The sequence below is a fragment of the Mesoplodon bidens genome (assembly GCF_964165515.1).
Source record: "Mesoplodon bidens genome assembly, chromosome: X".
Classification (NCBI taxonomy): Eukaryota; Metazoa; Chordata; class Mammalia; order Artiodactyla; family Ziphiidae; genus Mesoplodon; species Mesoplodon bidens.
Window position 1 is genome coordinate 40,535,052 of NC_138163.1, and position 24,213 is coordinate 40,559,264.

Here is a 24,213-nt window from a genome sequence, read left to right on the forward strand (position 1 = left end):
GCCTGTAAACGCCAGGGTGTGATGGCTGTGCTTCCCACCGGAAAGCGTCTTGGGGGGATGACGGGATCAAGGGTTTCACCGGACGCGCTTCTTTGTGTACAAACTGCTTCTGTCTAACGGCCCCCCCTGCCCCGGATGGCACCCGTGCCATTGCGGAGGGACGAGTGGAGCTGATTCTTCATGCTTGCGCCTTGTTCGGAAGTGTTTGGTTGACCCGGGGGTGCCGGTACGAATAGGAACCGAAGGCACTCTCTCTCAGGGTTACTCTGGCGGGGGTGTACGCGCACCCTCCCCCCCCCCCCCCCCCCGCCGTTCACCAGCACCGTGGCGGTCCCACACTGAGTGATGGGCGTTGTTTGTGTCTTTATCATTGCAGAGGAGACAGAGCGGAAGAAAGGAGGAAGAGGGAAATCGGGGACGTCGGTCACCTCCAGGCGCTGGTGTTCTGGGTGAGTGCGTGCTCCTTGTTCTCTCCCCTTACGCCGTCTGAAATAGTCTGTTTCATCAGAGGAAAACGGCAGTGATTCTGGTAGTTCGGCAAGGCTCAAGAAGGAGGGACTCCCAGGTGGGATCGTGGCACGGGGACACCGGTGTACTGTGCCGGAGTTCTTGGCCATGGTAGGAAAGGCCCTCGAGTCAGATCCTGACTGGGGAGCCGGAAGAAAGAGGTGCATGGGCGAGCCTCTAGAGCATCTGTGTACGGTTACCCTAGGTGATGGGTACGTGGCATTTGAGGTCAGTGTCCTGCGGGAGCGGGGAGAGTGAAAAGGGATCGGGCCCGGGCCGCTTGCACCGGCACCAGGACCCGGGCTGGGCTCCAGCCTCCGTGAAGCCAACCGCCCGTGACGTGATCACTCGGCGCCCCACCTCACCCCCGAGATGCAGCGGTGCCAGCCCAGCCCGACGTGGGGGCCGGCGGTGGGAGACCCTTTGAGGGAGAGCCAGGCCTCGTGGGCTTTTTGCCTCCTGTGCTCTGAGGGGAGCCCGTGATAGCTGTTCCTCCCGTCCTCTCCTGATCGCTCTTGGGCCCAGCTCTCTCCACCACGGCCCTCCACCAAGCCAGGAAGGACTCGGGAACGTGCCCTTGCGGGATGATGAAGAGGGGGCGCCCGCTGGGCGGCGTGGAGGTCTGGCCCGGGGCAGCCCGCTGTAGGGCTCCTTGCACTCCCCAAGTCTGCCTCTTGGACAGAGGCGACCAAGGAACTTGACAGTGTGGGGCCTTTCAGGAGGTGTACGTCCCTTCTTCCGTGTGGGAAGTGTGGCCTGAGTGGGTGCGTGACCAGCAGCCGGAGGTGTTTTCTTTCTGTCTCTGTATGTTCCTTCTCCCTCCTGTCTTCTGTTGAAACAGTCTTGCCGGGAGGAGGGCGCCTCCTACCCTGGCTCAGAGTAATTGAAGGCTTCTCCAGGTGGGCTGGTGAGCGTGTGGCGCCGTGGTTTAGCGAGGCGTCACGGCACAGGGGTCGGCGGCGTGGCTGCCGTTTGGTGGTTAGCGAAGGGCGGAGACAGGGTTCGAGCAGCAAGGGCAGCGTGGCCTTTCTGGGGTGACTCTGCCTTCCCGAGGACCCTGTTTGGCCATCCCAAGAGCCCTTCACGGTACTATCTGGGCGTCGAGTCAAGTCATCCGGCGTGGGGCGTGGGTCCCGGAAGACGTGCACTCGGCACGGCGGGGCTCTTTCGGGTTTTCTTTCCTCGACGCACCTCAGTACCGCGGCTTGAAAGAATTGCCAAGGCCCGGAGGCGCAGCCGATTCGGAGTTAGAGAAAGAGAGGAAGGCGTGCCGAGACAAAAGCGAGGGAAGAGGAGAGAAGACGCGATCACTTCCCGTCCCGTCCCGTCCCGTCCCTCCGGTTCCTTCCAGCACGGAGGACGCGTGGTGCTTCCCGAGGCGGCGGTGAACCCGAGCTCTCTTCTCTTTCCAAGGCCTCGTGTCCCCGGAGCACTTGGCATCCAGAGTGTGTTCCTTCAGCCAACATGGGTGGGGCCGGTGGCAGCAGTGGACCCAGTGGCCCACCCCGCCCTCCATCCAAGACAGCACAACCAGGCAGGCGCTGAGAGGACGCTTAAGGGCAGGAACCTGTGTCTAAACCACATTCCCCAGTGCACCGGAAAGAAACGAAAGAGGGGTCTCCGGTGGCTCCCAGTCGCTCCGAGGTGTAAAGCACAGCGAGTTGGCGGGAGACGACACCCACCCACACACCCACCCCGGGGGTGTCTTCCCATCCCTGGCCTTCCCCTGGGCGGTGTCAGGAGACTGACCCGCTCCGGCGTCTCTGGGGCAGCGCCCGGCCGCCCTCCCTTCGGACCCGTGTGTGCCACCGTCCACGCCTGAACACCAAACCCCACTCCCACCCCCCCGCCCCCGGGCCGCCGTGGGAGAAGAGCCAGGTCCTCGGGGGCCGTCCATCGTCTTGCCATAGGAGGCCGAGCTCGCCCCGCACCGCGTCTGTGCCTGTGGGCTGCCGGCCCTTTGCTTCGGGCTGCTTGCCTGTCGGTGACTGGTGAGAAGGTGCCTCGCCAGGCACCGGCCAGACGTGACTGGATCTGTGTGCTCACACTCAAGAGTGTTTCCCGAGGTCTTAGGCAAATGTGGGTTGCTAAAGACACAGCTGCCGGTCCCCGGCTGGGTGCCTGGATGCGGAGTCATAAAGGCAGGCGAAGAGGACCCCACAGAGACGAGGCCCCGCAGGATGGAGGGCCAGACTTTGAGGCGCGCCCCTCTGAAGTGGCCAGGTTGATGAGCCATGTTGCTTTTGCCAGGTTGGGCAGGGGTTGGCATTTCGTTTTTCCCTGGGCCGAGGGCAGAGGGAGAGGGCCTGGGGAAGGGGAAGGGCAGGTTGCCACTCGTGGTGCAGTACTGCCATCCAGAGGAACGGGTCCGCCGATGCCGCGAACCCTGTACCCGTCCCTTCGTGGGGAGGAGTGACAAGGGATCGAAGTCGGGAACACTGGACAGTGGCCCCTGGAAGTCAAGAGCCCCGCCTGGGAAGGGGCGGGAAGCATGGCCCGAGGCCCGGCGGTGCCGTGGACGCTCCAGAGACGGGCAGTGGCACAAGGCGCACAGCCCGGCCGCCTGGCGTGTGGGGCTGCAGGAAGCGGAGTCCCGGTGGACCCTGGAGGCCGCCACTTCCGGGCGGGACTAGAGGAAGCTGCTCCGAAGGAGGCCAGGCGACGGTTCTGCGGGCATTTGGCCGCGTGTCCCTTCCCCTCGGAGCCAGAGCAGGTTCGGCCTGGGCGGGCCCAGGGCCCCGGAAGCCTCTCGCGGCCCAGCCAGAGACCACCGCGGGCCACGGGAGTTGTGCCGCCCTTGGCGGCAGCGGCCGAGGCGGGCCCAGTGACCTTTTGCTCTCCAGCTCAGAGACGACACGTGGAGCCTGGCTACCCAGTGCCGAGGGTGCCCGAGGCCCAGCGAGAGCTGGCAGTCGGAGTCCAGAAGGGGACGGCGCTCGCGGGACGCAGGAGCCACCGCAGGAGGAGACCTTCACCTGTGCCCAAGAGTCTAGTCGGTGGCTGCGGTGCCATCTCCCAGGGTCTCCGGGATTGTGGCCCAGGCCTGGCCTGGCCTGTCCCGAGGGCTCCCGGACCGGGTTCCCGGAGAGGAGAGGGCAGGACCCGAGAGGAGAGGAGCTGAGGTGAGCCCCGCCGAGTGGACCCCCGGGCCAGGCATTTGCAGCACGCTTCAGCTTTCTCCCCACGAGGCCCTGAGCCTCAGTTCAGCGACGAGAAGGCAAGGCCCCGGCTTGCACTGCGGCCTGGCCCTCCAGGCCTCGGCCCTGTGCTTGCACCTGCAGCCCAGCCAGGCAATCAAGGGGAAGAGGTCTGAAGAAGCTGCCTGAAGCTCTCCTCTGTTGGACTGAGAGAAACGCCTCCCCGCCTTGCCCTCTCCCCCATGACCGCCACTCATCCAGCTTGTCTGCCAAGGCCAGGAACGAGGTGCATACCCCTGGGCACACGGCGGTGCCTTCGAGTCCCCGGCCGACCCGATAGGCCGCTTGTGGAACGAGCTGTGCGGTGGCTCGTTCCTGCCCTTTGCCCAGCTCTTCCCTGCCCGGGTGGGGGTGCGTGGTGGGCTGGTTTGGGGGTCCGGTCCCGGGGCGGGGGAGGGTCGGGGTGCGGTGTGGAGGGCGGGCTTCCGACTGGGAGCAAGTCTCCAGGCTGGACCCCCCCCCCCTCCCTCCACACGTACCCCTCCTGGAAGGGTGCTGAAACCCGCCCCGCGCCCCTCTCCTTTTTGCGCCTGTGAGTGGCCCGACACGTTGTCAGGCGACCTAACCTGGGCAGAGCGCAGAGCAGAGCCTTTCCTTGGGGCCGGGTCCTGAGGGAGCTACGCGCTCTGACTGGTCGCCGGCCCCAGGTGCTCTCAGTGTGCCCCTCTGGCCGGGGCCAGCGGCTGCCTCTGCAGAACGTGGAGCCGCTTGTGAAAAATCCCAGGAGTCTTCCCCAAACGAGAGGACCCCCGGGTCGTCCACGGGGAAGGAGGGAGGCCCAGGAATAGGGCGTCCCCCGGCCGCAAAGCTCCTGTTCCCGAGGAAGACGGACCTGGAGCCCCTCGCTGCGGACGGTGCCGTCCCTCTGTGCGTACCGATCGTGGCCCACTTCCATCCCATCGCGAGTGGGTCCTGGATACCCTGTGTCCCAAGGCCCAGGAAGGGCCTCACGGGATCCGGCGGGCCCTGGGGCCCGGACTCTCTTTGAGGGAGCCAGAAGTAAACAAACCGAAACACAGCTGGAACTGTGAGAGAGTGGAACGTGCAGTGCCCCTGCACTACTCTTCCTGGTCTGCGTCTGGCAGCAAGCAGGAAGGAGGAAACGTTCTCCGGGCTGTCTGCAGGGTGCTGCCCCCGACAGGGGACCGGGCGGCCACCTCCTCCCCTTTCCCCGTGGTCCACGGTGGCTGGGCCCGGGGCCACCGCCGGGGCACCGGCAGCGGGTCCTGGGTCCCCGGTGGCCCTGAGACCCCAGGGACCCCACTGGCCGACCTCACTCCTGCAGGGAGGCCCAGGATCCAGGGCCCAGATGCCCTGGGGTGGAGCTTCAGCTCCTTGTTCCTGAACATGGCGGCTGCCGAGGCCCCGGCCCCGAGGGTGGGGAGCGCGGCGGGCCGGGCCTGGCAGCCAGGGGCTCCTCGGTGGGCGAGCCCGGCCCCGAACCCCACCGCGTGTCGCTTCCACACCTACTCTGGAGGCGTGCCCGGCGGCCAGGTTCGGCCCGGGAGTCCTCTGAGTGCTCCAAAGGCAGCCCTCCTCCCGTCACAGGCCTTCCCCAAGGTATATGCACAGGCAGGGGCTGGAGGCCGTGCTCAAAAAGCTTCCGCTTGATGGCACTGTTGCTCCAGAAATGCCCAGCACCTTCGCGAGCGCGGCCTCTCCCTCCGCCCTTTGCGGATCAAAAAAGGCCCAGGGACAAAGGCCCAGGGAGGCCCAAGAGCCATCCTAGCCTTCCGAGTGGGGTGGGCCCTGCTGGGGGGTTGGGGGAGGTGGTGTCTCTTCCTTTGGGGGCTTCTCCTTGGCAGTAGGAGCGCACGGGTAAAGGCATCCCAAGGAACCCTTGCATCGGTGGGTCCATCTCCACACCCCTCTGGGAGTGGTTTCGAGTCCACGTGGCCTGGGCCACACGTGTCCTGGCGACCGGGACCCTGTCATGTCTGCACACCTTAGGACGGGCACCCACCTGGTTCGTGTCGGGCAGAACCCTAGCTCTCTCAGGACATTGATTCCCAGCTAGAGGTGGCACAAGGGCCTGGGTTTCTCCTCTTCCTGCGTGGTTGCCTCTCTGCTGTTCTCATCCAGGTACGTGAACTGGCTTAAGGGCTCAGGAGCAGGCCCGAGAGGGTCTAGGCCACTATGGCAGCGGGAGGAACTGACGGGGTGCCAGGGAGCTGGGGCAGATTGCCCCTGCTCAGCTCCAGGGGTGTCAGGCAGTCACTCTGCCATGGAGTGCCCGGGGTAGGGGGTGCAGGGAGGTGGTTTGGAGTTGCCGGGACGGGGGTAGATCCGGTCCGCAAAGACAGATGACCTTGGGGAGGGCCGTCTGTTCAGCAGACCCTTCTGGGGAGCTCTCCACGGGAGTGTGTCTGTACTCTGGCCTCAAACCCCCCGGACTCGTTCCCTGCTCCACTCGTTCATTCGTAAACACGCAGGTACACGGACGTGTGCGTGGGCGCGCGTGCGTATCACGCGTGCGTCATATGTAAGCACGTGTACGTACGCTTATAGGGCGTGTACAAAAGGTCCCTTCTCTTGTACTTTTTTTCCCTGTAAGCGCCTCGGGGGCGCCGCCGTGGATAGAACTTTCTGCCAGTCAAAGCCAAAGCCCTCACCGTTGCTCGGTGGCCGCTCCCAAGTTGTCCCCGTGTGCGGAGGGAAGCACGCGTCCTTTCTGCCAGCGTATGTATGCTCCCGGGGTTGAATGCAGGTGAAGCCAACGGGCCGCAGAGGGCTGTGTGCATGTCGCCTGCTCCCTGATCCCACCAGGCTCACGTAGTGATAGGTAGTCTTCTGCCTTTTCGGCTGCTCTCACGGCACTATAGGCGTGCCGTGGCGTTGGCACGTCTGTGCGGAGTCGACGTCGTGTTCCGCTAGGTCCCCTCTGGTTCTTTTCGGACAGCTGCCCAGGGTAGGGTGCCCTTGTGTGTGCCCGGAGGCAGGAGCATAGGATGTCTCACGTGCCCCTCGTCTTTGGGCGCTGGGCTTCCGCCTTGTTCCTCCCTCTCCTCTCGTGTCTCCCACGGAACCGGCTCTGAGGCGCGGGCCACTGAGTCGTAGTTACCAGGGTGTGGGTGAGCGAGAGCAGGGGGTACGTTTTCCGGCGTCCGCGTCCACCCAGAGGAGAGGAGCAGGGTAAATCTCAAGTGGGCCACGTCCCAGAGCACGTGCCCTTATGCCCGGAATGTCTGTGAGGTCGGTCTTTCTCTGGATAATGACAGTACTGCTGGTGCCCTTTTCTCTGAGTGAAAGAGATGTTCTGTGTTTTGTTTTTTTTTTTTTCTTTTTGCGGTATGCGGGCCTCTCACTCTTGTGGCCTCTCCCGTTGCGGAGCACAGGCTCCGGATGCGCAGGCCCAGCGGCTATGGCTCACGGGCCCAGCCGCTCCGCGGCATATGGGATCCTCCCAGACCGGGGCACGAACCCGTATCCCCTGCATTGGCAGGCGGACTCTCAACCACTGCGCCACCAGGGAGGCCCTGTTCTGTGTTTTTATTTGTGGTTGTTTTTGTCTGCTTGTAAGGTATTCATGTATATTGCACCAATGTCACACTCGTTAAAGATGGGACTTATGGAGTACAGAGCCTTTTGTTCTGCTGGAGTTTACCACTTACTTTGCCAAGAGAACTGTGTTTTTTTCCTTATGACCCTATGTTCGCGCCTGCTGCCTCCGTATCTGTTGGTGGGATATAGGAATGACTGATAATCATATGGGGCTTCTTTTTTGTTCGGTGTGATTAAAATGTTCTATAATTGACCTAGAAGAGGAGCGTTTAAGTTGGTGATTCTAGTAAAAAGCATGTAATTTCTCACTTTAAAGAAGTGAATCTTAGGGTATATTTTGCGGTATTTTTACAGAATTCCAAATGTGTAAACATGTTTATTAAAAAAGAAGAAACTTAAATCAACTAGTGAACCCTTTACTAAAGAACAAAAAGAGATCCAGGAAGATATCCACAAAGGAAACCGCAAGCTAGGAGAAGAAGACAGTTATTAAGATTAATGCAGCTTAAACCTAAGTGTCCACCAACAGATGAATGGATCAAGGAAATGTGTATATATTTACAGTGGAACATTATTCAGACATAAAAAATAATGAACTCTTGCATTTGTGGTAACATGGATGGACCTCAACGGCATTACGCTGAGTGGAATAAGACAGAGAAAGATAAATAGTGTTCAGTCTCACTTACATGTGGAATCTTACAAAGAAAAAAATGATAACAACAAGAAAAAACAAGGCCACAGGTGCAGAGAACGGATTGGTGGTTGTGAAGGACTGGAGTGGGGCGATGGGCAAAATGTGAGAAGGGGGTCCAAAGGTACAAACTTCCAGTTATAAGGTATATAAGTCATGGGGATGTAAGGTATAGCATGGTGACTATAGCTACCGATACTGCATTGCATATTTAACAGTTGCTAAGAGAGCAGATCTTAAAAATTCTCATCACACACAAAAATTTGTAACTCCGTGGTGATTGGTGTTGACTAGACTTATTGTGGTCATCATTTTCACAAAATATAGAAATGTCAAATTATTATGTTTTACACCTGAAAATAATGTAATGTTGTCAGTTATACCTAAAAAAAAATGTGCTGTGTAGTAAAAAAGAAAACTAAAAAAACAAAAATTAACGTAGCTTACATGAAGTATAGAATAGAGGAAAAAATGAATGAAAAAATTGACAGCTGGTTCTTTGAAAAGATAATTAAAAAATGTTTTAAAGGAGATATTTTATTCATGTGTGAAGTGCATTTTATTATTTATTTATTTATTTTGGCTGCGTTGGGGCACTGGCTTTCTGTAGCCGTGGCAAGCGGGGGCTGCTCTTCGTTGCAGTGCGTGGGCTTCTCATCGTGGTGGTTTCTGTTATTGCGGAGCACGGGCTCCAGGCATGCGGCCTCAAGGAGTTGCAGCACACAGGCTCAGTAGTTGTGGTTCGTGGGCTCTAGAGCCCAGCCTCAGTAGTTGTGGCACACGGGCTTAGTTGCTCCGCGGCATGTGGGATCTTCCCAGATCAGGGATTGAACCCGTGTCCTCTGCACTGGCAGTTGGATTCTTAACCGCTGCATATTTTCACTTGTGTTAAGTACTGAACCCAAGTATTTTTGTGTTTGTGAGTGGCTTATTTCATGTGCATTTTGTCCTCAAGTTTTATCTATAGTTTTCCATGTCACAGGACTTACTTCCTTTTAAGGGGTGAATAATATTCAGTTTTCTGTACATGTCATATTTTCTTTATCCATCCACCTGAAGACCAACTTGGAGTCTTAAGAGGATACTGGTACATTTCCTAAGTGAAAGGGAACTTGTAGGAATTTCCTAGATAGGGAAAGCTTAAGGGGAACTTCAGCGTGACTGGATTGGGTGACATTTTAAATTTTGCTTAAAATTAAAGTTTTTTTCATATATAAAGTCTAAACAAATTGTTTGAGAGACTGAAATCGCTTTAGCTCTGAAGAGAAGGGACACCAGCTCCTTCCAGCTGTAAGGCATTCTTTGGTGGACTGAAAATATAGCAGAAGTGTTTGCATCCTCATGACCGGTAGCTGTCCCATAGGGAACCTCATCATGACGCTTTAAGTAATTGACAAGAATTGCAGTCAGCTGTCCATATCCGTGGGTTCCACATCCACAGATATGGAACTCGCGGATACAGAGGGCTAATTGTAAAGGATATGCGTATCTGCCGATTTTGGTATCCACAGGGTTCCTGGAACCAATCCCCCATGGATACTGAGGGCTAACTGCATTGAGACACTATACTGAAAGAGCAATATAAGATGGTGAGCTCACAATGGAAAGCTAAAGAGTCAAGAGTCATTATACCATACTTGTACACAGCTATGCAGTTTTTTGCATATGTGACTAGCAAATGTCAAAAACCTTTAGTTAGAATTTTGCCTTTGACCATTTGATTCTTTTTCCTTGGAGAATCAAAGTCATGCAGTTCAAGAATCATTTCATGGAGGACAGTATTTTTGTGTTTGTGAGTGGCTTATTTCACTTGCATTTTTTTCTCAAGTTTTATCCATATTTTTCCATGTCTCAGGACTTTCTTCCTTTGAAGGGATGAATCATATTGCATTTTCTGTACATCTCATATTTTATCCATCCATCCGCCTGAAGACCAACATTTGGGCTGTTTCCACCTCTTCACTATTGTGAATAGTGCTGCTAGAAACATGAGTTTGCAGATATCTCCTGAAGACACTGCTTTTAAGTATTTTGGATATGCATTTAGAATCTGGATTACTTGGTCATATGGAAGTTCTATATTCAATTTTTATAGGATCTGATATACTGGTTTCCATAGTGGTTATTTCATTTTCTAATCCTAGCAGCAGTGCACAAGGGTTTGAATTTCTGTACATTCTCATCTATGTCCGTATTTTGTTTTATTTTGATAGTAGCTATGTTAATGTGTTGGAGGTGACATCTCATTTTGCTTTCAATTTGCATTTCTCTAGAGATCATTGATGTTAAGCACCTTTGCATTTTCTGGTTGGCCATCTGTATTTATCTTTACAGAAATGTCTATTTAAAGTCCTGCTCATTTGTTAATCAGGTTTTTGTTTTTAAGTTTGTAGGAGTTTTTTGTATATTTTAGATAATAACACCTTATCAGATATGTGATTTCCATTTCTTCTATTCTGTAGATTATCTCTTCACTGTGTTGATTGTGTCCTATGATTCACAGCAGGTTTTAGTGTGATGTAGTCTCATTTGTCTATTTTTGCTCTTGTTGTGTTGACTAAAGAAAAAACTCCCAACTTTTAGGTTGTGCCTAAGTTTTATTGTGGGATCTTAGTGAGGACTATAGCCTGGGAGACAGACTCTCAGAGAGCTTTGAGGAACTGCTAAAGAAGTAAGGGAGGAGCCAGGACATAAAGGACTTTTTTTTGCTGGAAAAAACATTTAAACGATTACTGTTAATCACAAAAAACAGACATCTGAAGTTAATGATTTTAGCGCTTTTCTATGTATGGGAAGATGCAAGAATCTTGGCTCACTGAAATTATTCCTTATCTTCATTATCTAGGGCCAGTTTCCAAAGTGCAGAATGCTTCCTGTTTTTCTCCATCCTGAATTTCCCTCAGGGTGCACCTTCAAGGGGTGGTTGCAGTGGCTGATGGCTTGATCCCTGTAGAACTGGAATGGTGGGCAACATTCTTTGTTTAGTGGAATGGCAGGCAACATTCCCTGTCCACAGCTGCCTGTGCTTCTCATGTCATATCCAAGAAATTCCAAAACTACTGTCAAGAAAGTTTCACCTGTTTTCTTCTACGAGTCTTATGGTTTTGCTTCTTACATTTAGTTCTTTTATATATTTTGAGTTAATTTTAGTATATGGTATCTTTCTTTTGTATGTGGTTATACAATTGGCCCAGTAGTATTGTTGAAGAGACTGTTTTGCCATTGAGCAGTATCGGCACCCTGTCGAAAATCATTTGGTCATATACAAGATGGTGTTTTCTGGGCCCTCTAGTCTTCTCCATTGGTCTACATGTCTGTCTTCATGCCAGTACTACACTGCTTTGATTAGTGTAACACCTTTTGTTTTAAGTTTTGAAGTCAGGAAGTGTGAGACCTCCAGCTTTGTTCATTTTCAAGACTGTTTATTTGGAGGTCTCTTGAAATTACTTAAGAATTTTAGAATTTTTCTATTTCTGTAAAAAATGCTGTTGGGATTTTGATAGGGATTGCATTAAATGTGTAGATAGCTTTGGGTACTATTGACATCTTAACAATATTAAGTCCTCCAATCCATGAATACAGGATATGTTTCCATACATTTGTGTATTTTTTAAAGTTTTTCGTCAGTGTTTTCTTGTTTTCAGTGTATGTCTTTCACTTCTTTGGTTGCGTTTATTCCTCAGTAGTTTATTCCTTTTGAAAAAGAAGCTTTTTCTTAGATTGTTCTTAAATTTTTATTTCTTTAAAAAACTTAATTGTTGCATTATCCTCTTATTTCATAGATCTATAAACAGATAAAAACACTGACCACTACTTTTCCCATCACTTGCAGAAAGACCCTAAAAGTTTGGGGTTTGCTTTTTCATACTATTAACACACACATGGAAATGGAGCTATAACTTTAGGTTAAAAATTCATCCTTGGGCTTCCCTGGTGGCGCAGTGGTTGAGAATCTGCCTGCTAATGCAGCGGACACGGGTTCGAGCCCTGGTCTGGGAAGATCCCACATGCCACGGAACAACTGGGCCTGTGAGCCACAGCTACTGAGCCTGCGCATCTGGAGCCTGTGCTCCAGCAACAAAAGAGGCCTCGATAGTGAGAGGCCCGCGCACCGCGATGAAGAGTGCCCGCTTGCCACAACTAGAGAAAGCCCTCGCACAGAAGTGAAGAACCAACATAGCCAAAAATAAATAAATAAACAAATGTGGGTTAAAAAAAAAAAATTAAAAAAAAACTGGAAATAATAACAGTCCTTTATGTTCTAGGTAAAGGGTATATGGTTATAAAAAAAAAAAAATTCATCCTTATGCCGTATACTGTTAGGCAACCATCAGTTCTAAAAACCTCTAAGTTTAAAAATCATAATTGAAATTCCTAGTTTGTCTTAAAAAAAATCCCAGCACAGGGACTGATTGCAATGATTGAAAGATCCTCCTCCAAATTCCAGTGCCCAGTAATAAACAGAGCCTGGTTATTTAACCTGTTTTTTTAAAAACCGTGTATAAATGACCAACAGCAAACAAATGCATATAGCAGATTTTACACTTATTTAATTTGTATGACTGTAATGATCTAGCCTACATTTGTTTTTCAGATTTGTCTAGGGTTCAAAATGCATGTGAAATTTCATATAAATAACCAAATATAAACAGAATGTAACAAAGGGTGGCAGAATATGCCACCTAAAAATGTGCCACTTTGGCATAAGGATTATTTTAAGGTGAAGGGCAAATACAAAGAAGTAGTTACAAGAAAAACTTCCTGCCTTCCCCTTATTTGCCTAAAAAGCAGGACATAAATTTTCAAAGGTGTCCCTCTTCCCTTTTCAACCAGGAAGGAGAAAAGTTAATCCCTGGAAAAAACATTAGACCTTCTCAATTTGGAAACAGCACCAGAGGAATCTACATAACAAACTTTACCAACTAGCCCTTATCTATATTAGTTTCCCATATATTTCCCTTGTCACAATTGGCACTCTAGAAATTTCAAGGTTCTTTTCCATTATCACTTCTCTAAACATATATTGTTCTTTTGCTAAAATACTATGTAAACTCAAGTTCTAACCAAACCTTTTATTCAACTCTGGGGACTTCCATGTGTCACAAGTGATACACATGTTAATAAACTTGTTTTTCTCTTGTTAATCTCTCTTTTGTTATAGTGGCCCCATATAAGAACTTGGGAAGGGTAGAAAGATAATTATTTTTCCTTCCTTGCATTGGGCAAATGATATCTGCAGATGATGTCTGTCATGGAACAATAAGTGGAAAACTTTACCATTCACCATTCACAAAACTATTTAGAGCTAAAAGAAGTTTAAACAAGTACACTTTCAAAAGATGTTGTTAGGGGCTTCCCTGGTGGCGCAGTGGTTCGGGGTCCGCCTGCCGATGCAGGGGACATGGGTTTGTGCCCTGGTCCCGGAGGATCCCACATGCCACGGAGCGGCTGGGCCCGTGAGCCATGGCCACTGAGCCTGAGCTTACGCGTCCGGAGCCTGTGCTCCGCAAGGGGAGAGGCCGCAACAGTGAGAGGCCCGTGTACCGCAAAAAAAAAAAAAAGATGTTTTAAGTTGGTATCACTCATAAGCCTGAGGTTATGCTAGCCTTAGTTGCTCCCATCCCAGGTGAGAAGCAAGTTCCCAAGAGCAGGCACTCCCTGTGCCTTATCACCTCCCGCTCTTTGCCAGGGACCTGCTAGGGAGCCAGCGCCTCTTCCACAGCCTTCCCAGGGCTGGTGTAGGTGGTGTCCACACCACCTAGGTGGGTGGAGGATGTATGGGTCACAGTGACTTGCAGGTTTTTTCTGCCTGACTGGTACCTTTATTTATATTTTCCTTCGTTTTGAAAAAAAAATGCTCTTCATGAAAAGTAAGGTTTGCATAATGGAGATAGTGTAGTATAGAGGGGAAAAGGAAGTTAACCACTGAAGCCACCACGCAGAGATAAGAAGTGTTAATTTGGGGCATGTATCATTGCAGCAGGTTGTTCCCGACCCTTGAACAATGTGGGGGTTAAGGCTGCCAACCCTCCCTGCAGTTGAAAATCTGTCTATTACTTACAGTCAGCCCTCTGTGTATGTGGTTCCTCTGTATCTATGGTTATTTTTTCTTTCTATGGTTTTGTATCCATGGATTCAACCAACTTTGCATCCTGTAGATTGTAGTATTTACTACTGAAAAATATCCATGTATAAGTGGACCCATGTAGTTCAAACCCGTGTTGTTCAAGGGTCAACTGTATTGGGTTACTCAACAACTGTGTAAGGATATTTTTGACTCTCTATTTCCATTGACAAATACTTCATTATTTTTTAAGGAAAAAAACAACCCATCTTCACTATTACGGAAGACTGAACTCACCCGTCCAGATCCACTCCCCAGTGTAACCACCCTTAAAAGAAACACTTCTTTTAAAAATCCATGGGCTCTGCATCAACCACACGGCAGCACAACTGGCCTGCTGACTGCCCCTAACGCCGCAGAATTTTCTGCCTCCATTCTGTTCCCCCACTGAGGACCTGCACAAGCTGTCCAGCTACTCCCATCCTTGTCTCAGGCTCTGAATCATAGCCCCTTTTCTCACATATTCTCTACTTTTTGGGCAGAGGTGGTAGAAATTTCCAGGGCAATGTTACCGAATCAGATTTGTTTGCCCAATGTGAAGCAAATCAAACACTAAGATGCCAAGGTTTGCAGCAGAGAAAGAGCTTATTCGTGAAGCAGCCAAGTGCGGGGACTGGAGAACAAATTTCAAAACTGCCTCCCTGAAGGCCAGGGACTCAGGATATTTAGAGGATAAAGAAGCAGGGTGGTCTGAAGAGTGGGGAAAGCTGATTGGAGGTAAGAAGAAGGTGAAGTAATCATTCTGCACAGACACAACTGAACTACATGCTGCTTTGTGGGACGCATGTTCAGAAAATGGTGGTGTTAGCATGATCTGAGGGTGGAGTTTTTGGCCCTCTGACACCAAAAAGTCATCCATCAGACACTTGCGCAGGCCCAGTTGAACGGTCGGTGGTCTTGACCGGTTTGAACTGCTTAAGACTCGCTCCAAGTTCCTGAAAATCTAAGCAACCCATAGTCAGAGGTGTTGTCTATAGGGGGTGGTTAAAGGAGTCTTGTGATATACTGTCTAAGCTGCGTGAAGCTTGCAGGGTATGCAATTTGCAAGAACAATTAAGATGAGCTTGATTGGTGAAGGCAGGTTACACAGTATTATTTATTAAGCAAGTTATAGTTTAAGGGTCTAAATGATGACTGCCCTCGATTTCAATAAGAGAAGGAGGACAACAAGGGCCCTGAGGTGCTCAGTTCTGGCCAGGCAGCTGCCTTTTTGCATTTCAGGTCAACACCGGAAATCTCACAAAGCCCAGCTGCCTTCACCTGGTGGGGGAACGTGTTGGGTGAAAGTGTTCATGCTCTGCCACAACTTGCCCACCTTGTTGAGGGTGGAAAGTAAAGAGAGGTTCCACCTCCTCCACAGATGGAATTACCTAACAAAGCCTTCACCTATGAGTCTCAGCTGCCCCTCTATGGACTGATTCCTCATTATTTTCCATGTTCTGCACCTTGGGGAATAACGGCAATTCCCCCATGAAAAGAAGCAACTCAAAGCCTTTTTTCTGTCCCTGTTCCCTTGACAGACACAGATTCAATAAGTACTCATTGTGCCAGAAAACCAAGGTCCACAGAAACTAAGTGGTTTTGCCAGGGTGAACCAGGGTGCCACAGGATGGATTCACACACACATGGCTCTCAGGCTGCCAATCCATTATTCTTGTAGGAAATGAAAAAAATATTTTTCCCTACCCTTCTAACTTCTCTACTGGGATTCCAGTAACAAGAAACAGATTAACAAGACAAAAAGCATACAGATTTGTTTAATGTAAATGTATGTGACTCAGGAGCCTGCATAAGAAAATGAAGACCTGAAGAAATGGATAAACCTGAGTGTTTTTATGCTTAGGTTTGATAAAGAGTGAAAAATCATGGAAGGTCTGATAGGACAGAGTATGAGTTAAGTGTAGTAAAATGGGGGAAATTTAGCAAGTCTTGTTCATTCACATTCCTCTGTGTCCCTTCTAATTCAGAGATAAGAATGCTCCTTTCCGCCAGGTAAAGGGAGGGCACTGCTCACATGAGGGTTTATGACCAGCTTCAGAGGAAGATCAAAAAGTCCTTGCAGGGACTTCCCTGGTGGCACAGTGGCTGGGAGTCCACCTGCCGATGCAGGGGAGATGCAGGGGACCCAGGTTCGTGCCCCGGTCTGGGAAGATCCCATGTGCCGCGGAGCGGCTGGGCCCGTGATCCATGGCCACTGAGCCTGCGCGTCCGGAGCCTGTGCTCCGCAACGGAAGAGGCCACAGCAGTGAGAGGCCCGCGTACCGCAAAAAAAAAAAAAAAAAGTCCTTGCAAATGCCGTTTCTCAAATTCCTCCAGCTTAAAATATTCAATATGCCAATATGCCTGACCTCATCACACTCTCTGAAAATGGCCAATAAGTACAAGAAAAGATGCTCAACATCATTAGTCATTATGGAAATAGAAATTAAAATCACAAGGAGATAGCATTTCATACCTACGAAGGTAGGTATAATACAGTTAAATGGGACATGGATGTTTTCATGGGGCATTAGGGAATAACTGTAACCTTTGTTCAATGCAGTGATGGTGTATTTTGGGCATTTTTAAGACCTTATCTGTTACAGTGTATGATACATTAGATCATATGGAGTGTATAACTTAGGATTTATGGGTGAAGTCAATATGTTTGAAATACTGTAGCAAAAAAGCAAAAACAATTAGAAAGTGGTTATATTTGAAGCTGGTGGGTGGTGAAGGGGTTCAGAATGTCACCCCAAAATATGCCACTTTGGCATGTGGATTCTTTTGAGCTAAGCAACCAAATCCCAACAGAGGCAGGAGAAACTCTTTACCTCTTCTAAAGGACATTTACATTTATAAAGAAAATTTCCATTTAGAGCCACACTTCCAGAGATAACTTTTGTGAAATTCCCATTCCTATGTAAGTAATTAAAATTGTTTTTTTCCCTCCTCTTAATCTAATTTAAATTTCTAAGGCCAAGTGTAGAACTTAGAAGTGTAGAAGTTTTTTCCTCCCCTATAGTGGGTAAGTGGAGTTATGTTCCATCTAATTTGCTTAAAATTATTTATGAAAAGCGCATACGAGAATGACAAGAAAAACTATGCCAACCGAAACTGATAATCATATTTTGAATATGTTATTGAGTCATATGGGTGAAAACACCAACCTAAAAGAGTTGATTCTGATTGCATTTACAGAGCTGTAATTGGTTGTGTCTCCAGTTAGGACTGGAAACAGGTGGTTTTTGTTTTAAGTATTGTAGAATTATTCAACCACTTCATTAAAGCGTAGGGTATCTATTTTTAATGATCTCTTGTGTGAGAATGTAAATACAGGGAGGAGATTCTGAAAGACGCACACTGTACAGGTAACAGGGTCAGCTCTGGGAATGGCATGAACATTAGGGCTGGTGGCCAAAGGTGACCTTCATCATTTGCTGAGCACCTACTATGTGCCAGATACTACTGTTCTTCGTGCTGGAAATACAGACACGAAAGAGACCTAAAGTCCTTGCTCACATGGGGCTCACATTCTAGTGGGGGAGACTGAAAGGTAAGCTCAATAAGATCCACCACGTGTATTATAATGATGTGTGCTGTGCAGCACACGAAGACAGGGAAGGGGAATAGGTCCGGGGGAAGGATCTTCACCTGCAGGTAGGTTGAATGAAGGCCTCACTGAGAAGGGGACATAAAGACCTGAAGGAAGAGACGGGGTGGGGGTGGGGGACCCTGTAGAGATCTGGGGGATGATCCTCTGAGGATCACATCCTGTGTGCCTCTTACTAATGTTATGCTGTTAAATCATTTAGACACTTACAAATAGTCATTGACCCTCCAGTTTTGAAGCAGGAGGCACTGTGGTGTATTCTGTCCGTTTGGAATTGGTCAGGGTTAGGGCCACAATTACCTTGATGAGGATATGGTTGAAGACCTTAGCCACTTTGAATAAATCGAGGTTCTAGCCATGCACACTAAGTGTGTGCTCCTGTAAACTGGATCGTTTTGTAATATGTATAGAGATTGGTCCCTACAGAGCATCTTACTGAAGTGGCTCAGTCCACTTCTGTAAGTTGTTTATAGCTACGTGACTGACAGTGCTGAACAAAACCCAAACTGTCATTTGTCCCTTGGGCCAGGACGCTCACGCCTCGTGGAAATCAATCAGTTATAAGTGGGAGAACATTTCTGTATCTGTGGATGTAGGGTTGACAGTTTATTTATTTCACTAACCTCAGGGACAGTAGGTTAGGGAAGCAGAAAGGCTGATCAGTATCTCTGACCACAAGCCTCAATGCCAGCAAATTACCATATGAAGTGACCAAATGGTCACAGTGGATTACATCACCGTGGGTTTGCAGTATAAAGTCCAGACCATCTGTAGCTGTAAGCTTATTTCTCCTAAGGGTGTAGGCAGTGGCTGGATGGGTTTCTTTTGCAGAACTAGGAAGAGGCTGCTGTGTTTTTGTTTTGTTCTTTTGTTTTTTACTTTTTTCATGCTGAATTCTTACTTAGGGAAATTAATCTGTATCTGTGGCCAAGGTATTCAACAATACTTTCTTTCCTTTTCAGGTCACAGTTTGGTAAGATCAAAGGGCACGATCAACAGCTCGTGCACTGCCTTGGTGTGGATCCAGAGTTCAAGCACAGACGAAGATCAGAAACTGATTTCACACTTCTGATAGGTACGCAGTACAGCCCTCAGTTGTGCTTTGATTCTGTTTCCCCCTTCCGTACAATAGGCTCCCCTCTCAAGGCAGGTCTCTCACCGAATTTCCTCTTGTTAGTGTCTGGCTAGCACCGCATCCAGGTATACTCAGTCGCTGTAATTGTTCATCGTGATGATCAGGAGAGTTCTGCCGGTGCGATTCAAATATCAACCTATTTGGTAAGTTCCATCACCCCTGAACTCAGTTTAAACTCGAAGCCCAGAAAAGGCCATTATTTTACTAGAGTCGATTTCACACATCTGATAGGTATGGAACATAACTCCCAGGGGTACTTTGTGTTTTACCCCCTTGCTTTTTACAAAGGTGACTTTCTGAATTGTTTTAATCCAGTTTATACTGGTGCAATGGAGGCACATTCTTCATGCTCAAGACTGAGCAAAGGCAGGGTTATTTCAGTAACCTGGGACCTTTTAAAGCTATAAAAAATAGCCCGACATTTTCATAAAGAATTTTGAGGGGGTCCTGTTTGTCCCCTGGATTGCTGAGAAAAGGACCTTCTGTCATCCTACACTGGAATCTCTGAGGAGGATGATGTGAAACTTCTCATGTGAAATGTACCTTGCTATATAGCGCCTCCTAGTTTAAGAAGTTTTTTTTATACCTTATTGAAATCTCTACTAGGAAGGATCCAGCATACACTCATTTGTCGTTTCTTTACAGGAGGAAAACTAGAGCTGTCAAATGCCAATTCTGTAGTATTCTGGTCTGCAGCACAGGGCAGGCTCAGTAATATTGAAAGAGGAATAGCTTATTATTGTTTATGATGTGTTGTTCTTTTGTGATTTTAACAGTAATACACCCATAGGTGATTTAGAAAGTTACACAGGTTTCATAGGGGGGTCATAAGGGACTGTTTGCAGTAGTTGTGCTGGCTGATCACCTCTTATGGACCATACCATTGGCACGCTCTCCTGTTGGTGTGCGTGAGCGGGTCAGGGTTCAGCAGACATTGGCTTCATGTGCTGTATGCCAGCTTTTTATGATGACTATATTCTGTGAATCAGCGGTTGGGGCAGGGAGAGATGAGGGGACCAGAGAGGGTAGTCAGCATCATAATCCCCTTATGACCTCATCAACCTGCCACCTCTGATTTTGAACACATCCTTGTACTTCTCCAGGTTTTGATATCTCTAACTAATTTCTGGGTAAATCAATGAAAAGTTCCTACATTTTTATGGTCAAGGACCTTTTCGAGAAGCTGATGAATACTGTGGAAATTAATTTTTAAAAAGTGCATATCTGTACATACATACACAAATTAGCAGCTACTTCAGGAAGTTTAAGGAAACCTATGGACCTCTCTTAAGAGCACCTAGACTTAGGGAGTTCACTGTCTCTTCCAATTTCACACATCTGTGATTCTAGTGCCTTCCACCATTCAAATCATATCAGGCCCCTGCCTGAAGCTCTCCAATAATTTCCCATTGAAATTAGAATGAAACTATTTACCAAGCATGGCCAGCAATGAACAAGATCAGGCTACTCTTTGCCCTGATCACTCAACCTCTTTCCTCCTTGGTTACTTTGCCCTAGACACACAGGTATGTTCCTTCTGAGCTTTATTAATAGGAGTATAATAGGCAGAAGATAAACTGCCCTGTTTACAGTGTACACTTTGATAACTATTGACATGTTCCACCTGAGAGATGATCACCACACGCAGAATAATGAACACATCCATCACACCCAAAAACGTTTTTGCTTCCTTGGTTATGTATACTAATGAGAACTACATTTTGCTCCAAAGAGGTTCTCTAGTTATTTATCTCATGCTTAACTAGGGATAATTTATTATTAAGAAAATTACGTATGTTGGAAAACAACTTGCTCCTGATATACTTGAATGTACCTGAGAAATTTCTTTCCTTATGTTTTTGATACTTTATGCCCCAGGTCGAATGTTACCGAAGTACAGTCTTTCACAGGAATCTCATACTGACGAGTGTTATTATATGTTCTCCTATTAACGCTTTTGTTTAAGGTATTTTGAATGTTAATCATAGTAAATTTGGAGTCCCTGGCACATTTCCACCTATAACAAATCATGAAAGAAATTTTATAGAATCCTGTACTCATAACGTAGAAGTTGAAAAATACTGGAATCATTTTTAAATGGTAAGAGTGTGCTTAAAATGTATTCATGGATGCTTGGTTATGGTCCTCAACAAACCTAATGTTGAATTCAGTAAGTTAGCTAAGGAAAGAGTATGTGGTAGCTTATGATTTATGTGTGGGATAGGCCAATTTCTCTTTAATGGCAATAGACATAAAATGGTCATCTACAAATTGGTCTATGTTATGTATTATTGTAAGAAAGGAAAAAGTATTTTTTCAACCTTCTTAGGGTCCCCGGCTAGGTCTGAAAATGAAACTGATAAAAACAGATTAACAGAAGAAAGGCGTACAAATTTATTTGGTATAAGTTTTATGTGACATGGGATCCTTCATGAGCAAATGGTTAGACTTGTGTATCTTATGCTAGGTGTGATGAAGAGTGGACAGTCATGGAGGAATATGATAAATTAAGGAAAATAAGGTAATTGTAGTAAATGGGGGGTCATTTAGCAAGGCCTGTTTGTTTGGATTCTTCTTGGTGTCCCTTCTAATTCAGAGATAAAGAGGCTCCTTTCCTAATTCTTGTATGGACTAGTCCAATTTGAAGAAGATAAAAACAGCAGTTGGAATTTTTTAAATGATAAGGATCATTAAATGTTAGATTAAAACAGTTTTAATTTAATCACATATCCTCTTCTCTTTTGCAAAACCTTTTAAATACTGTTTCAATTACAAACTACTTTATACTTCTGGACCCAAACCATAACCTCCGAAATTTCTTTTTCCTAATAAAATACACTTACTGTGTAATCTTCTGTTCCTTCCTCATCACCCTTAATACATATTGAAGAAAAACACTAGCCATATTATATTAAAGTGACAAATGAAATGAAGTTAGATTAGATATGGTTAGAAGCAATCAACCTCAGTACATCCGCACTGCGTTCCTTCAGCTTTCACTTGCTTACAGTGGGTAGTTCCTTGGAGATCTGTGAGATGGCTATCCAGTTCTATGTTCTGTGGTCTCTAAAGTCAGCCTTCTTGATAGCAACAAAAGCCAAGTCCCCCCACCCTTTCTGCTTAGAGTGAGCTCATCCAGCTTCTTCGGATTGTCTACTACACATTTTTTTTTTTTTTTTTTTTTTTTTGTGGTACGCGGGCCTCTCACTGTTGTGGCCTCTCCCGTTGCGGAGCACAGGCTCCGGATGCGCAGGCTCAGCGGCCATGGCTCACGGGCCCAGCCGCTCCGCGGCATGTGGGATCTTCCCGGACCGGGGCACGAACCCGTGTCCCCTGCATCGGCAGGCAGGCTCTCAACCACTGCGCCACCAGGGAAGCCCATACTACACATTTTAAAAAGGATATTCCTAACTCATGTAGATTTGGTGAAAGTTGAGGTTGTCTTTTCTTTTAATGTTAATATCTTACACAAATGCTTTTGAGCAATTGCCAGCCTTTTTTTAAATTAAGTAATTTATTTATTTATGGCTGCGTTGGGTCTTTGTGGCTGCACGTGGGCTTTCTTTTTTTAGTTGAGGTGAGCGGGGGGCTACTCTTCATTGCCGTGCGTGGGCCTCTCATTGCGGTGGTCTCTCTTCATTGCCGTGCGTGGGCCTCTCATTGCGGTGGCCTCTCTCGTCGCGGAGCAACCGGCTCTAGAGCGCAGGCTCAGTAGTTGTGGTGCACAGGCCTAGTTGCTCTGCAGCATGTGGGATCCTCCTGAACCAGGGCTCGAACCCGTGTCCCCTGCATTGGCAGGCAGATTCCTAACCACTGCGCCACCAAGGAAGTCCAATTGCCAGCTTTGTAAATACCTAGATTGTCTTTTGCTTGTTTCATGAAAGCATAGCTACAGTTACACTAGGTTCTACCCAAGTTTCATGCCTTTTCTTTTTACATCCTATGAATCTTTAGTATAGTATTTCTTTCCTATTGGTAGAAGGGAGAAGGATTGAAGCACAAGCTCAAAGCTCTAGTTTTCATCTGACAAGAAACTGAAGTGCCTTCATATTTCTTCAAAACTGTGTTTTCATGGAGATTAAATTATCACTTTTCCTCTATCACTCCAGCATCACAGAGCAACACAGAGGTTACTTAAGGGTTTCTGAAGACATGCCTTTGCTTTTTCTGTCACTAGAATAGATTCTAACAACTTGAGCATCACATGTTTGCATGAAGCTTTCATTTATATTGGTGAAAAAAATGCATGCTTTGTGATTAATAGACCTTTATATATCCAATGTTCTTATTTTAAGTAGCACATTCAACACTCACTTTGAGAATCTTAGAATCCACTCAGTTTTAGGCACTGTGAACAGTCACACAGGACTGGAGCAAATTGTGACAATCTATCTGCCAAAGCTTTCTGTAAGGATATATTTTGGGGAAAGGAGCACTGAAAATAATAACAAAGTCATTTTAGTGTTTGTTTGATGCTTTATTCTCTTCACCAACATTTAGAATGAAACCATGTATGTTCTCCCAATGACTATTTGTATTCCTCTCTTGTTCTGTCATTTAAAGAAGCAATATAAAGCAAAAAAAAAGAAGTTAGTTATAGAATGATAAGCAGTAAGATCTTATCTCAGCAATGCTACTACCTGGCTGTGGCTTTAAGTAAGTCACACTCCTTGCATCTTAGCTTCTTCATTGTTAAACGTGGAGGATAAGGATTAGTGGACTTCTAAGAAGGGTCTTCCTTCCCACTCACATATTTCAGACCTGTGTGATTCTGATTCTATGTGTGGTTGATTTTAAATTACAAGCAGAAAGATTGTGTGCCTCTCTGCAAAGGTAGCAATGGAACATTTACATTAGGAAGTTGTGGACAGTGTGCTTGTGTAGGCACTATGCTCAAAAAGCCCACGAGGAGAAGCTAATTTCAGGAGGGGAGATGGGAGTGTGGATTCAGAGAAATGACATGGATAGTAGTGAAGTTGAACAAGCTGACATCTCAGTGAACTAGGAAATCAGATCATTGATTGATTGATCATGAAAGCTCTGGGGAGGGTTTGAAATTTAATGAAACTAGATATTTGGATTAGCCACTGGCACATTGGGTATGAGTGGATAAAATTATTAAGTAGTATTTCAGGTTTGACCCCAAACATTAATATTATCATATTGTTCACCGCTTTTCCTTCCGACTTGGATCTAAATGGCTTTTATAATTTCTCATGGTCAAATATGCTCTGAGAATGAATATTTACCCAAAACTAAGGTAATTTTTTTTCCACAGACTCTAATGACAATTCTAGCTAGGAACACAGAAATAAATGATGCATGTATATATAGCCTTTTAAAATGACTGACTCAAGCTGACACTTGCAACAGAGGGCAAAGGAGATGTGAATATTACCTGTTCATAGACAGACTTAAGCTGTGTTCACTGTAAGTATTCAGGCTTGTTTGAACCTATTTAGA

General features: G+C 47.6%; 1 long non-coding RNA gene across 2 annotated transcripts in view; it reads left to right on the forward strand.

The window, feature by feature from the left end:
- Positions 1-21,384, forward strand: part of LOC308609240 — a 29,626-nt gene extending 8,242 nt beyond the window's left edge. For both annotated transcript variants that reach the window (XR_014014292.1, XR_014014293.1), the window contains exons 2-5: positions 377-449; positions 18,578-18,690; positions 18,793-18,893; positions 19,396-21,384. This is a non-coding gene — a long non-coding RNA (uncharacterized lncRNA). The remainder of the gene's footprint in view (positions 1-376; positions 450-18,577; positions 18,691-18,792; positions 18,894-19,395) is intronic.
- The last annotated feature ends 2,829 nt before the right edge of the window (positions 21,385-24,213 follow it).